This window comes from Delphinapterus leucas, chromosome 3, assembly GCF_059928025.1.
Source record: "Delphinapterus leucas isolate spDelLeu-1000000601 "Yukka" chromosome 3, BTC_Dleu_Yukka2, whole genome shotgun sequence".
Taxonomy (NCBI): Eukaryota; Metazoa; Chordata; class Mammalia; order Artiodactyla; family Monodontidae; genus Delphinapterus; species Delphinapterus leucas.
In genome coordinates, this window is record NC_143131.1 from 22,365,254 (window position 1) to 22,377,446 (window position 12,193).

General features: G+C 35.9%; 1 pseudogene; it reads right to left on the reverse strand.

The window, feature by feature from the left end:
* Window positions 1-341: 341 nt before the first annotated feature.
* Window positions 342-12,193, reverse strand: part of LOC111178593 (protein lin-28 homolog A pseudogene) — a 34,439-nt pseudogene continuing 22,587 nt past the window's right edge.

Sequence of the window (12,193 nt, forward strand, 5' to 3'; positions counted from 1 at the left end):
CATTTTTTACAAAAACACACACATACACCCTGTTGTGCATGGTAGGCCTAGCCCAATCTGGTGACGGATGCATCTGGTATGTAAAGCAAGTCCTGTGTCCTGGGATTAGAGGTCTGGAAAAGGAATCCTTTATCACATGTACAGATGACCTTTGCCTAATTTAGGCTGCCCCTCTCTGCACCTTTTACCTGGCCCAGCCTCTCCTAACCTCTCTGCACCACCTTTTCCTGATCAGACCAATTTCCAATCTTTCAGTAGAAGGAGACCAAGTCATGGGGCAACCCAGCTAAATCTAGTCTCCCATGAAACATTGAAGATGGTAGAGTTTCAAGAGAACACTATGGCAGAAAAGCCAGCTCTAATTGGCAAAAATGAGGTAGCTCAATTAGGCTTTATGCTCCAAATAGCTGTTCTCTCTGGTGACATAGAAACAAAAGGTATTCCTGCTGTGCAGACACGGAGCTGCTGCCGACTTATCCCTGAGATTGCTCACGTACCTGAGAACACAGAGCAGGAATGAGGGCCTTAGATTAAAATACACAAAAATACAAAGCCAGAATACTTATATTACAGAAAAAAGTTAAAGTGCACAAGATATGTCATTCGCACACAGCTAGTGCAGTTGGCATCCTAGAGAAAGTGGGACCCAAGGTATAGTCATCCAAGGAAGCAAATGAATAAAATTGTATTGGCGCAGAATGCGGTGGGAATGAGCTTAGAAGCAGCAGATCTACAGTTGTTCCCATAACCACCCCTTTTGCCTATCATTACAACCCACAGCTTGGGACAGTTCTCAGCACTTTATCCCAAGAGGGGGTTATGAGGAGACAACAGGTGGAAAATCCTGCCTTACGCCTGAGATATTCGCTCCCACAGAATGTAACGGCTTGTGGGTTGGGCCCATCAATCTGGTCTCATGCTTAATCTTTTCACTCTGGCTGGGAAATATTCTTCCAAATCCTTCTTTAAGAGTAAAACAACTTCCCTATCCAGGCCACTTTCAAAAGCTGAAGATTCTGTGGGTGGAGACTCAGATAAAGCATGTAGGTAGGGTTACCCCCCCAGAGCCCTCATGTGCATTTGGATAGAGCATGATTGGAGTTCCTTTGCCTCCCCCCTCCCCCCACCAGGGGGGAAGAGGGGGATGTTGTGGACCCCGGCCTGAGATATATGGCAGTGCCAGCTGCCCCCTACCCACGCTGTCCCCATGTCTCCACTCTGCCGATTGATGCCTGCTCCTCAAAACTTCCTGATCACAAAAGGATAGCCCCCACCCACTGTGGCTCAACTCTGTGCCTCTGGGAGCATGGCAGGGCTATGGATCTCTTCTTCCTCCTCCCGAAAGTAGGCTGGCTTTCCCTGTGAACTGGGAGCCAGCTGGACCTTCAGTGGCCACGAGGCCACCATATGGTTGATGCTCTAGCAGAAGTGGCACTTCTTGGGATGGGGTGGCTGTCTGCATCCCTTGGCATGATGGTCTAGACCTACACAGTTGTAGCACCTGTCTCCCTTTGATCTCCTTTTCTGTATGCTCTTCCCTTTGGGCCGCCTCTCGCTCCCAATACAGAATACCCGACCAGGGCCAGTGATTCGGAGAGATTCCAGGCCCTTGTCACACCTCTTAAAGGTGAACTCCATGGCCTCACCCTCCTTTAGGCTCCGGAAGCCCTCCATGTGCAGCTTACTCTGGTGCACAAAGTCATCCACGGGCCAGGGGGCGGGGTGTTGAGCGCGACCCCAGCACGGGAGGTCATGGACAGGAAGCCGAGCCCCATGCACACAGTGAACCACTTAGAGGTGCGGGCACCGTGCAGCAGCTGCGGCTCCTCCGGCGCCTCCTCAGGTGCGTTGGCGCAGCAAACCCCCAAACTGCTGGTTTGACACAGAGCCCGTGGTCTTCGGCTGAGCCCGCGGCCCTGGGGCCCCTGGTCGGGCGGTCGAGGGCCCCAGAGAAGTTGGGAGGCAAAGGGGTGGCTTGGAGAAGAGGCTGCTACATCTTCCCCAGCACAACAGAGGTGGGAGGGCTCACCCATGTAATTACTTCTGATATAGACAATTGATTCATTTTTCCATTCTTTCAAATCTGTGAATAAAGTATCTTTGGAGAATGTTGCTGCTTGCTAATTACTTTGTACTATATATTCTGAGTTACTACAGTGTTCTTCTCCATATATAGCTTTATTATAGGTTTCCTATCCTCCCTCTACCCCATTCCTACTAGATCATTTCTCCTTAGCTTGTTATAGATATTCTGTGCATGTAGGTCTTGTGTGTGTGCATCGCATAACACTGTCTTTTTATGTACACAGCAGGGGGAGTTGGTGATGGTAGTAGAGAGTTTCATGATGGAAAAACTAATCCTGCAGTCTTTGCGTTCAGTTCTTACTGTAGTTTATTTTACTGGTAATGAGGGATCAGAATTTCAAAGAGTCAGGGAAAGTAGAGCACGTTAACGGTCAGCACAATACAGGTATTCTACAATACAAAGAACATAGCAAAAGTTGCAGAAGTTGTATAGCACAAAAACAAGAAATGATTTAGGGAATGATGGGCTGAAGTCGAGGGAGATAACTCTGCTTCGGGAGGCAGAGCTGTCGCATGGTCTGGGGATCTGAGGCAGAGATGTGGCAGAAGCAGGACAAAACCAACAGTGTCACAGAACCCCGGGCCAAAGCTTCAGTATGCAAATGAGCCACAGACCCTTTACAAAAGGAGCTCTCCTTTCAGGAAACCGGACAATTCTAGGATGGGCCTCACAGAGCTCAGAAGTCATAAACTTACATTCAACCTAGAAAAAATGTGGATGTCCATCAACAGGGCAAAATTTGACTAAATTACAGTGAATGGATGACTATACAGCCATACATAATAATTTGTTCCACATATGTTAGGATATATGGAGAATTATGCAGCCATAAATAGCAGTTTTTATCCGTATCTGTGGACACAAATAAATGTCTAAGATATTTTTTCCCAGTGGGACAAAGAAACAAGTTGGAAGGGTAATACTTTATACATATAATTATATATTTGTAAAAAATATATATATATGTTTGTGAAGAGTGAAGGAGAGAGAAAAAGAGAGAGAGGAGGCAGGAAAATAAATCTCAGGCCCTGAAAGTAGATTTTCTTGGTGGGAAAGTAAGAGGAAGCTGGCAAATTATCATATTTGAAGTGTATGGAGACTGTTATTCAATTCCAAATTCATATTTACTTTTTTATAATTTAATAAAGATTATGTGAAAATATAAACAATCAAGTATCTTCCTGATTTTATTATTTGCTTTTAGCTTTATGCATGGTCTTTGTGACATAGAACCTTTCAATTTCTCTGCAGTAAATCTGTCAAGCTTCATTCTTTCCTAGGATTTTATGTTTCAATATGTCTTCGGATTTTTTCAATATTAGTGTTTTAAAACTGAATTTTTTTGGCATAAATTGAGGGACATGCCTCAATGTTTAATGCCTTAATATTTGACTCTAAGCAACTGTATCAAAACTGTATACTCTGCATTCAAGTGGCATTATAACAAATATCTTTTCATAATAATCAAACTCATTCAAACTTAAACCATACATTTCTCACTGATCATATTTTTCAAATATATGCTATTTTAGTCCATTCATGTTTCTATAATAAACCGCCATAGACTGTGTGACTTAAAGAACATTTATTTCATATAGTTCTGGAGGTTGAGAAGGGCAAGAACAAGGCACCTGCTGACTTGATGTCTGGTGAGGGCCCCCTTCCTGGTTCGTAGAAAACTGTTTTCTTGCTGTGTCCTCATATGGCAGAAAGGACATAAAGTCATTAATCCCATTCATGAGGATTCTACCCTCAAGACAATCATTTCCCAAAGGCTCCACCTCCTAACATCATCACATTAGAGATTAGAATTTCAACAGAAAATTTTTGAGGGGATACAACATTCAGTCCATAACACGTCATAGATTTAAAAGTTCTAAAAATTATTTAAATAACCATTGAATTAAAAAATGCATATTGATTCTAGTAAGAGTATCAGAAATAATTTTATATTTAATTTATATATTCTTTTAAAGCATTATTCATGTTAAGTAAATTATATGGGGTGTTTGTGTATGTATGGTGTGCATGTGCATAGGATGTGTACATGTGTGTGTTTGTTTGTACTTACATTAAAGAAAGTTAAGAACTAAGGTAGAAAATTTAACTGATTTTCTGGCTAAGGGTACATTCCCAGTGCTGATGATTTCTCACTTGGGGGATTATTAATGAATATGAAAGAGTTACCAAATTGAATCTATAATGATCTTTTATAATCTTCCATTTTAATTCTCTTCATGGAGTTGTAATTTATATTTTATTATGCATTAAAATTAATAATAGTACATTTTAGACATTTGTTACACTTGGGTTAATATAATTATGTACTCTCCCTAACAAATGCTACCCACCACATTTCTTCAACTACCATCACCCTATGAAAAACTAGTGTTTTGAAAAAATAAATATGTATCTTTTTACATAGACTAAAGTTTAATTTTAAGTTACAAAACCATGCATAGTGTTCTTTCCTTGTGTTGAAAATATAATCAATATTGTTAGTTCTTATTCAGATGAATTAGTTCTTCATAAGCTTTGATGGGTATATCACTTAGTAGATTAATGTAACTTCAGCCCATTACACATAATGGTGGTCAAATTAATTCACTAAAACTCTGACCACATTCTGGATAGTAAACCAAGGAAAGGTTAATCAGCTTAGTACTGTGCATCACACTACACTTAGAAGTGAATCATATGAGTGTAAATTATGCAAATTATTCCGATGTCTTTTCAAAATAGTAGCAAGTATATTGTGCAGTTTAACCACTGTAAATTCTATAATTATTAAAGTGTTTCATTACTCACCAATTCTGTTATAAAAATATCAAATGGTTACAGTAAATTGTGAAATCATGTACTTTATAACTAAAGAAAGTATACTTTGATGCATTCATAAATGAAAGCTGTTTAATTGTAACTGTAATAAATAAAGGTATTGCAAATCTGTTTGGTCACATAATCAAGTAAAATAGGTTAGGAATATAATTATTTTGATAAATTTTAGGTTATTCAAAATGTCATTAGGGAAGATATTATGAAATGAATCAAAAAATAAAACCATAAAACATTTTAAATTGTGTCAGACCGTATCTCTATTTATGCCTTTGATTCAAAACCAAAGTACTGACAGTTTCCACTATTTCTGATTAGTTAATTTTACTTCAGAAATATATAAATGTGACAGCCTGGAACAATGGAAAGAAAAGAAGAACAGAGTCAAGGCCCTGTGCCCCCAGACCAAATTTATCTCCTATTTTTTGTAAAACATTGAGCAAGTTATTTAATCAAGTGAAATATCTTTCTTAGAGTGTAAACAGAAATAGATGGATAAACTTCAAAATCTGAATAAATCGCAGAACAGTAGAGAAACGGATGAAAAACACGATTTCCCTAAAACTCTCAACAAATATCCATCAGAGAGTTAAAATGTTTTAATACTATCAACATAAGAAAAACAAACTTTGATTTCCATATTGCCTATTGATTATTCAGTATCAAATTGTATTTTGAACATATGCTGTGTTTGTGTGACACTTGTGTTTCATTATCATCTTCTCAGTCATCCCACCCACCCAGCCAATCATGTATTCATTCATCCATTTGTAACTGGACTGTATCCTGAAATGTTCATGTTTATGTTACTCTTTTTGAACATTCATATAAATACCATTCTACCCACATTGCCTCTAGGTGTATTATGGTTGACTTACTGAGAACGCAGAGGTAAAAGCCTTAAATACTAATAACTTGATTATTGAAAAATAGACTCTTGAAAATCAAAAATAAAATGTCATGTGATTAAAAAAATGACACATATTCTTTCTGAAAGAAAATAATGTCATCAGCTAATCCTTCAGCCCCATTGGAGATAAGATGATGAATTTGTGGACTGGGAGTTGTGAAGAGAAAGACATGAATCATGACATTAGTTTGGGCCAAGGAGCTGCAAGCAATGGGGTTTCACATGGTGATAAGGAATGAAGATTAGAGACAAAGATAGGATGTTGACCAAGATCCAACCAGCCTCAGAGAGCCCAATGGAGTTACAGTCACACATGCATACCACTAACTAACACTGGGTAAACACCTCCTGTTTCCCTTGCTGATATTTTTGAGCTATTCTTCTCTTTGGTGCGGGGAAGACCTTCTCCCAAGAGCTGGTGTCATGTTAATTAAGGATCATGCAAACAAACTACACCTACTGCTGAGACTTGGCTAAGGCAAGCAAAACAAAACCACTTTTTTTTTTAAAAATACATTTGCCCTTTCCTACATCTTTTCAATCACCCAGGAAATGTAACATTTCAGTACAGCAGTGTTTTTAATCAAGGAAGATTCTACTGAAGGGGAAAGGAAAAATCACAACATTTCTCTATCAATGAAACACATTCTTGTTGCTCTTTCAGTAAAAATATTTTCATCAACTTAATGTCCAAACCCTACAGGAACAGGGCACACAGTTATAAAAATAAAAGAATCTTTAGCTCATGGATATTATTGCCTGGTTAGTGGAGTAAAATATTAAACTTTAAAAATATGCAATTACTCACAATTACAAATTCTGGGAAATGTTATGAAGGATGCATATAGGGTGATATCAAATAAATATGGGATAGATCAAAAGAAACTGGCTTGGGGGCAGTACTAGAATATTCTGATTTGAGGAATGATCAGAGAGTTGGGAAGTTTTGACTTTAGGATTCTCCCATGGATTCTAGCCCAAAGGTGAGGCTATGAAATCTAGGTTTTCTAAAAAGCACCAAATTACAGTGGGGTGGCAATCCATATTAGCAAGTGAAAATAAATAATTATAAAGATGGAGTGGGACCTCAAACAAGAAGTAGTAATAAAAACTAAAAGTCAGTGGAGATAAAAAAGGTCTGGAGTTTTTTTGGAAAAAATGAGTAGTTGGTTTAGAATTGATGCCAGTATTAAGCAGAGTGCTCCAGAGAACCAATATGATATATCTATATATGTATCTATATCTATATCTATATCTGTCAATCTATGTCTAGATCTATGCACACATATAAACACATATATGTATTTATATGTGCATGTATTAAGAGGTTTTTTTTTCTTTTTTTAAGGATTGGCTCATGTGTGTTAGGGCTGGTAAGTACAAAATTCATAAATCAGGCCAGCAATCTCTAAACTCAGGCAGGGATTGATGTTGGAGTCCTGAGTCTAAAATTAGGTAGCTTGGCAGGCTGGAAACTTGGCAGGAGCTGACATTATAGTCATGAGTAAGAATTTCTTGGGGAAAACTCAGTTTTTGCTCTTAAGGCTTTCATATGGTTGGGTGAGGTTCACTCACATTATCAAAGGTAATCTACTTTGCTTAAAGTCAACTTGTAGATGTTAATCCCATCTGCAAAATGCCTTCACAGCAACACTTAGTGTTTAATTAAGTCACTGGGTGCTATAGCTTAGTCAAGCTGGCACATAAAATTAACCATCATATAGCATAAACGATAAGAAGAGGAAGGTGTGGTAAGTGGTGCTTATCAAATTCAAAACAAATAGATTTTTTATTTTTCACATTTTTCCATCTCAAGTATCTAGTTCTAGTTCTGTAATGTATGTTTATATTCCCTTCAGTTATTTCCTGAAAATGCCTTTACTGCAGTCATGTTTTATTTTCTTTAGTCTTAGAGAACTTTCTAATTTTGTCTTATTATTTCTTAATATCTGACTGACTTTATTTCTCCTTTTCACCATAAAATTATCAAACTTTTCACAATACTTAGAAATTCTATGTACTGTATTTTTCAATATTATAGTTAAATGTTTCAGTCATCTAATTTGAATCACTCTAAATATTGATTTAATATATTAGAGGCACATTTTCCAGAACATTATTAGTTATATAAAGTAATGTAAAAATAAAACATATGGTTCTATTTTATTCAAATTAAAAGTCATAAGAAAGCATAAACACATTAAATAAACTTAGAAACAGCTTGTATCAAGAGTAATAAATAAAAACTGGATCTTTAATGCACACAAGTTATATAATATTAATTACAGGTCTTCAGACCAGATATTTTTATTTACCAAATGAGTTTAGATTAAAGGTATTTTCTTCAAAGGAACAAGAAAAGAGCCTAATTAGTTATTTCACTTAGAACTAGTACAAATGTAAAAATGTGGATTTCCTAAATACCATTTTATTGTATTATCTATTAATAAATTTACATACTGTATTATAAAGCTTACTTATTCAGTATCACATTAACACTGGTTTTATATATATATATATGTATATATATATATATATATATATATAAAACAAAGCACAGGCTGTGATCTTATCTGCATGCTTCTAGGTATGTTTCCAGAGTCACTATTCCTAACAATTGCTGCCCCCAAATTCACTTTCATATATGACTTCATAATATTATGGCCAAAACAGGGTTAAATGTCAAAAGAGTATGTAAAAATAGTAATAAACATTTTTTGCAAATTTGCTTTGTTTTGAAAATAAAGCTAAGATAGCTTCATGGTATGCTATGAAGCAGGCATCATTGTTAGCACTATTTTTCAGCCAAAGAAACAGACATTTAGAATTAGTAAATAATTTTTTATGGTTAAAAGAGGTCATGTTTCAAAGCTGAAATTGAAATCAGGTAAGCATTAACCAAAACTTTAATCGTAGTCGAAGTTTCCATGGTACTATAATCAAACAAACAAACAAAAAATAAAATAAATAATTCTAGCCATTACATAATTTGAAAAATCTATTATCTAATCAAGTTTCAATAATTCCCTTTGTGCTAGAAATAATATATTAGCTTAAGTGAACAAATGGATTTGCAGAAAATTTGTCCTTTTGCAGCCAGACTCTCAGGATGACCCTCATGATCCCTATTTTCTGATATTCATGCCTTTATGTGATCTCTTTCGAATGTCGGCAGAACACGTGGCTTGCTTCTAATCAACAGAAAATGAGAATCATGTCAGGATATATATGATTACGTTTTTGCTACTAAATGATTGCATTTCATAAAATTGGAGAACCCATCTTGATGGAGTTTCTTTCTCTCTTCCTTGCTGAGTTTGAACATGCAAACAGCCATTTTTGGAAACCCTCTTGGCAAGTAACTGTGAGAGGCCTCTAGTCACTGAGGGAAGTCACTGCCTGACAGACAGAAAGATGATTGAGTCCTCAATTCTAAAGATGCAAAGAACTGAATTCTGCTAAAAATTTGAGTGAGTTTGAAAGTGGATCCATCCCTAGTCAGAATTCAAATGAGACTTCAACCCTATCCTACATGTTTATTGAAGTCTTGTGAGGTCCTAAGCAAAAGACCCAGATAAACCAATGCCTGACTTCTGATTCATAGAAAATTGTGAAGTAATAAATATCTATTGTAACAAGAGATAAATAATAGAGCTCCTTAGTTTTTCATTTTAGATTTCTCACTAAAAGTGACATTGGGTTGATTGTCATTCATGAAGTGTCCCTCATTGTTATTTTAAAATACTTATAAGACACTCTTAAAGATAATCCATGCTCATGTACAGAAATATACCACAACTCTGAAAACAAAACCAAAAATATGCTATATGCTTCTAAAGATAATCTTTCTTAAATATAAATCATAATGACACCTGTAAACTTCAATGGCTTAAAACAATACTAATTACATGACTCATAAGTCTATGGCTGTTTTAGACATTTTCCAGAAACAGGATATGCCAGCTCCTCCCACCCCCAAATGTCAAGACAGATGATCGCACACACAGAAAAAGAGGACATAAAAAAGTTTATTACTTATATAATGAGATATTTTGGTAAGAGCAGGGCAGGAAAGGTTTCCAAGCTGGCCTAAAAATGGCTGGAGAGTGCATGGAAAGGAGACTGGCTTGGGTTTTCACAGTGGTTAGGGAGTGGCACCAGGGTGTGTTTCTTGTGTGCAGCAAAGGGCTTATATGGTTTTAAATTCTGTGAGCACCACAAGAGGGAGTACACAGATATTCTTATCAGCTTTCTGAGATTTGAGACAGAAGGGAAAGAGGAAGAGATAAGGCCCAAAAGTTGTCAGCAGCCAAATATCAAACAGAGTCAGACTCATTATTACAATGATAGATTGAGTAGATTTTTCTGATTTCAGCTCTGATCCCTCATGTGTCTGTGGCTACCTGTAGGCAGCTCTGTCGACTGCTGATCTAGAATGGATGTCTGGAAAACTGAGCTCTCCTCCAGCATTTGTTCCACAGTAGAGGAAGAGACCCAAAAGGGAGGCTTGAAGCACTCAGATATTGAAGGCTACGGCTTAGAACTAGAAACCTGAAACTTTGTAATATACTAACTAAAATAAATCATAAGGTCAACTTAGATTCAAAAAGTGGAGGAGACTCCTTTTCTCGATGAAAAGCATTGCAAAATCAATTTGCAAGAACATGATTACAGAGAGTAGGATAATTAAAGTCATTTTTGTAAACAATCTACTATAGAGATGACTAGAGGAAAACATTAAACTATCCATATTTTATTTCATGGCACGCAAATTTGAACACATTGAATTTAACTGAAACAAGGGAAAGAGTCATGATTTACACCTCACCATTCAGTCTTTTAACCAAAAAGAATAAAATTATACTAACCAAAAATTTAAGTGGCCATCTTTTTGCAATGTAAGTTGATTTTCAATCACTCAGATGCTATTTCTCCCCTGAAAGTTATTGAATAATAGTAAACAATGAATAGTGACTGAAATCATTTTAAATTAACCTATTCAGAAATGGCAATTTCCAAGGAAAAGAATGCAAAGCAGAGGTAAGGGATGGTGAGATTTATAGAAATATTAATTAAATTAAGGGGTAGCAGCACAAAGAGGAAGATTCCTAGGAGCAGGGTATCAAAGGATTGCATTTTCTCATGTATTTTATCAACTCAGAGAATTAGAAAATGAAGCAGTAGTATAGTGATTTTAGTAGTATCTTAATAGTGCATGTCTGGACAATGCTAAAAAGTACAAACTTAATTGGCTGCATCTAAACCTGCCCAACAATTATAGTTTAATAAAGGATCCCACTGTAATACTAGAAGTTAAATCTAAGCCACGTTCAGGCTTCACACGCTGTCCTTTGGGAAATACAACACTATGGTTAATCTCACTTTATCTGAAAATTAATTGTATGATACATATCACCAGGGAACTTCTGAAAAGATATTCAAACATAAAGGAATGGGTTATTTTAGAAAAGAAAATACCATAATTTGAGATAAAAGAGAATCTTGAACATGATGATTAAATCAACCTATTAAGCAGTAACATACTTAATGGTAAATCACTAGCAGCAGTTTACTAAAAACTTGAAAATAAGAAGGGAATGCCCACCACAGTTATTTAATGATGTCCTGCAAGAAGAGGAAGAACAATGGAAAAGACTGATAGATTTTGGCTAGTTGCTCTAATTAAGAGAGGATGTGGCTTTCTACTTGGAAAGATTATAGGAAGCTAACGTATCATTAGAACATATACAATAAGAGTTGGACACACTACTCTGCTACAACATAAAATTATAGAAGTCAGTAACTCTCATATATATCAACGATAATAGGATAGAAATTATATGTGTTTAGAACAAGATAGAAACTAAAATAGAATGAATATTCCATTTCACCAAATAACCCAAATGACACGTTATTTCCTAAAAGTTTCCTAGAAGTTAATTCCATTATAAATATTCAATACTGATCAAAATATAATACACAATACGATTGAATACTTGTCTAAATTAATACTATAAATGATTCTGAGTAAGATTTCTATTTAAATGTACTCTATCACCATAAGCCTGTTTTTCAATTACATAAAGTTACTCCAAAATTTCAATACAAACCCAAAAGAAATACTAGATGTCAAACATATTTGAAAAAATGCGGGCTAGTTTTACTATCTTATGTTTAAATACATTATTTCTTTATAAAAGGTAAAGCAATGATGTACTAGAACAAAAAAATAAACCTATTAGATCAATGAAAATAATAGAGAACCTAGTTGTAGAGCATTTTGTTGAATACAAATGTAAGAGAATATCCACATACTCAGACATTCATACACACAAACCTATACAAACACACACACACACACA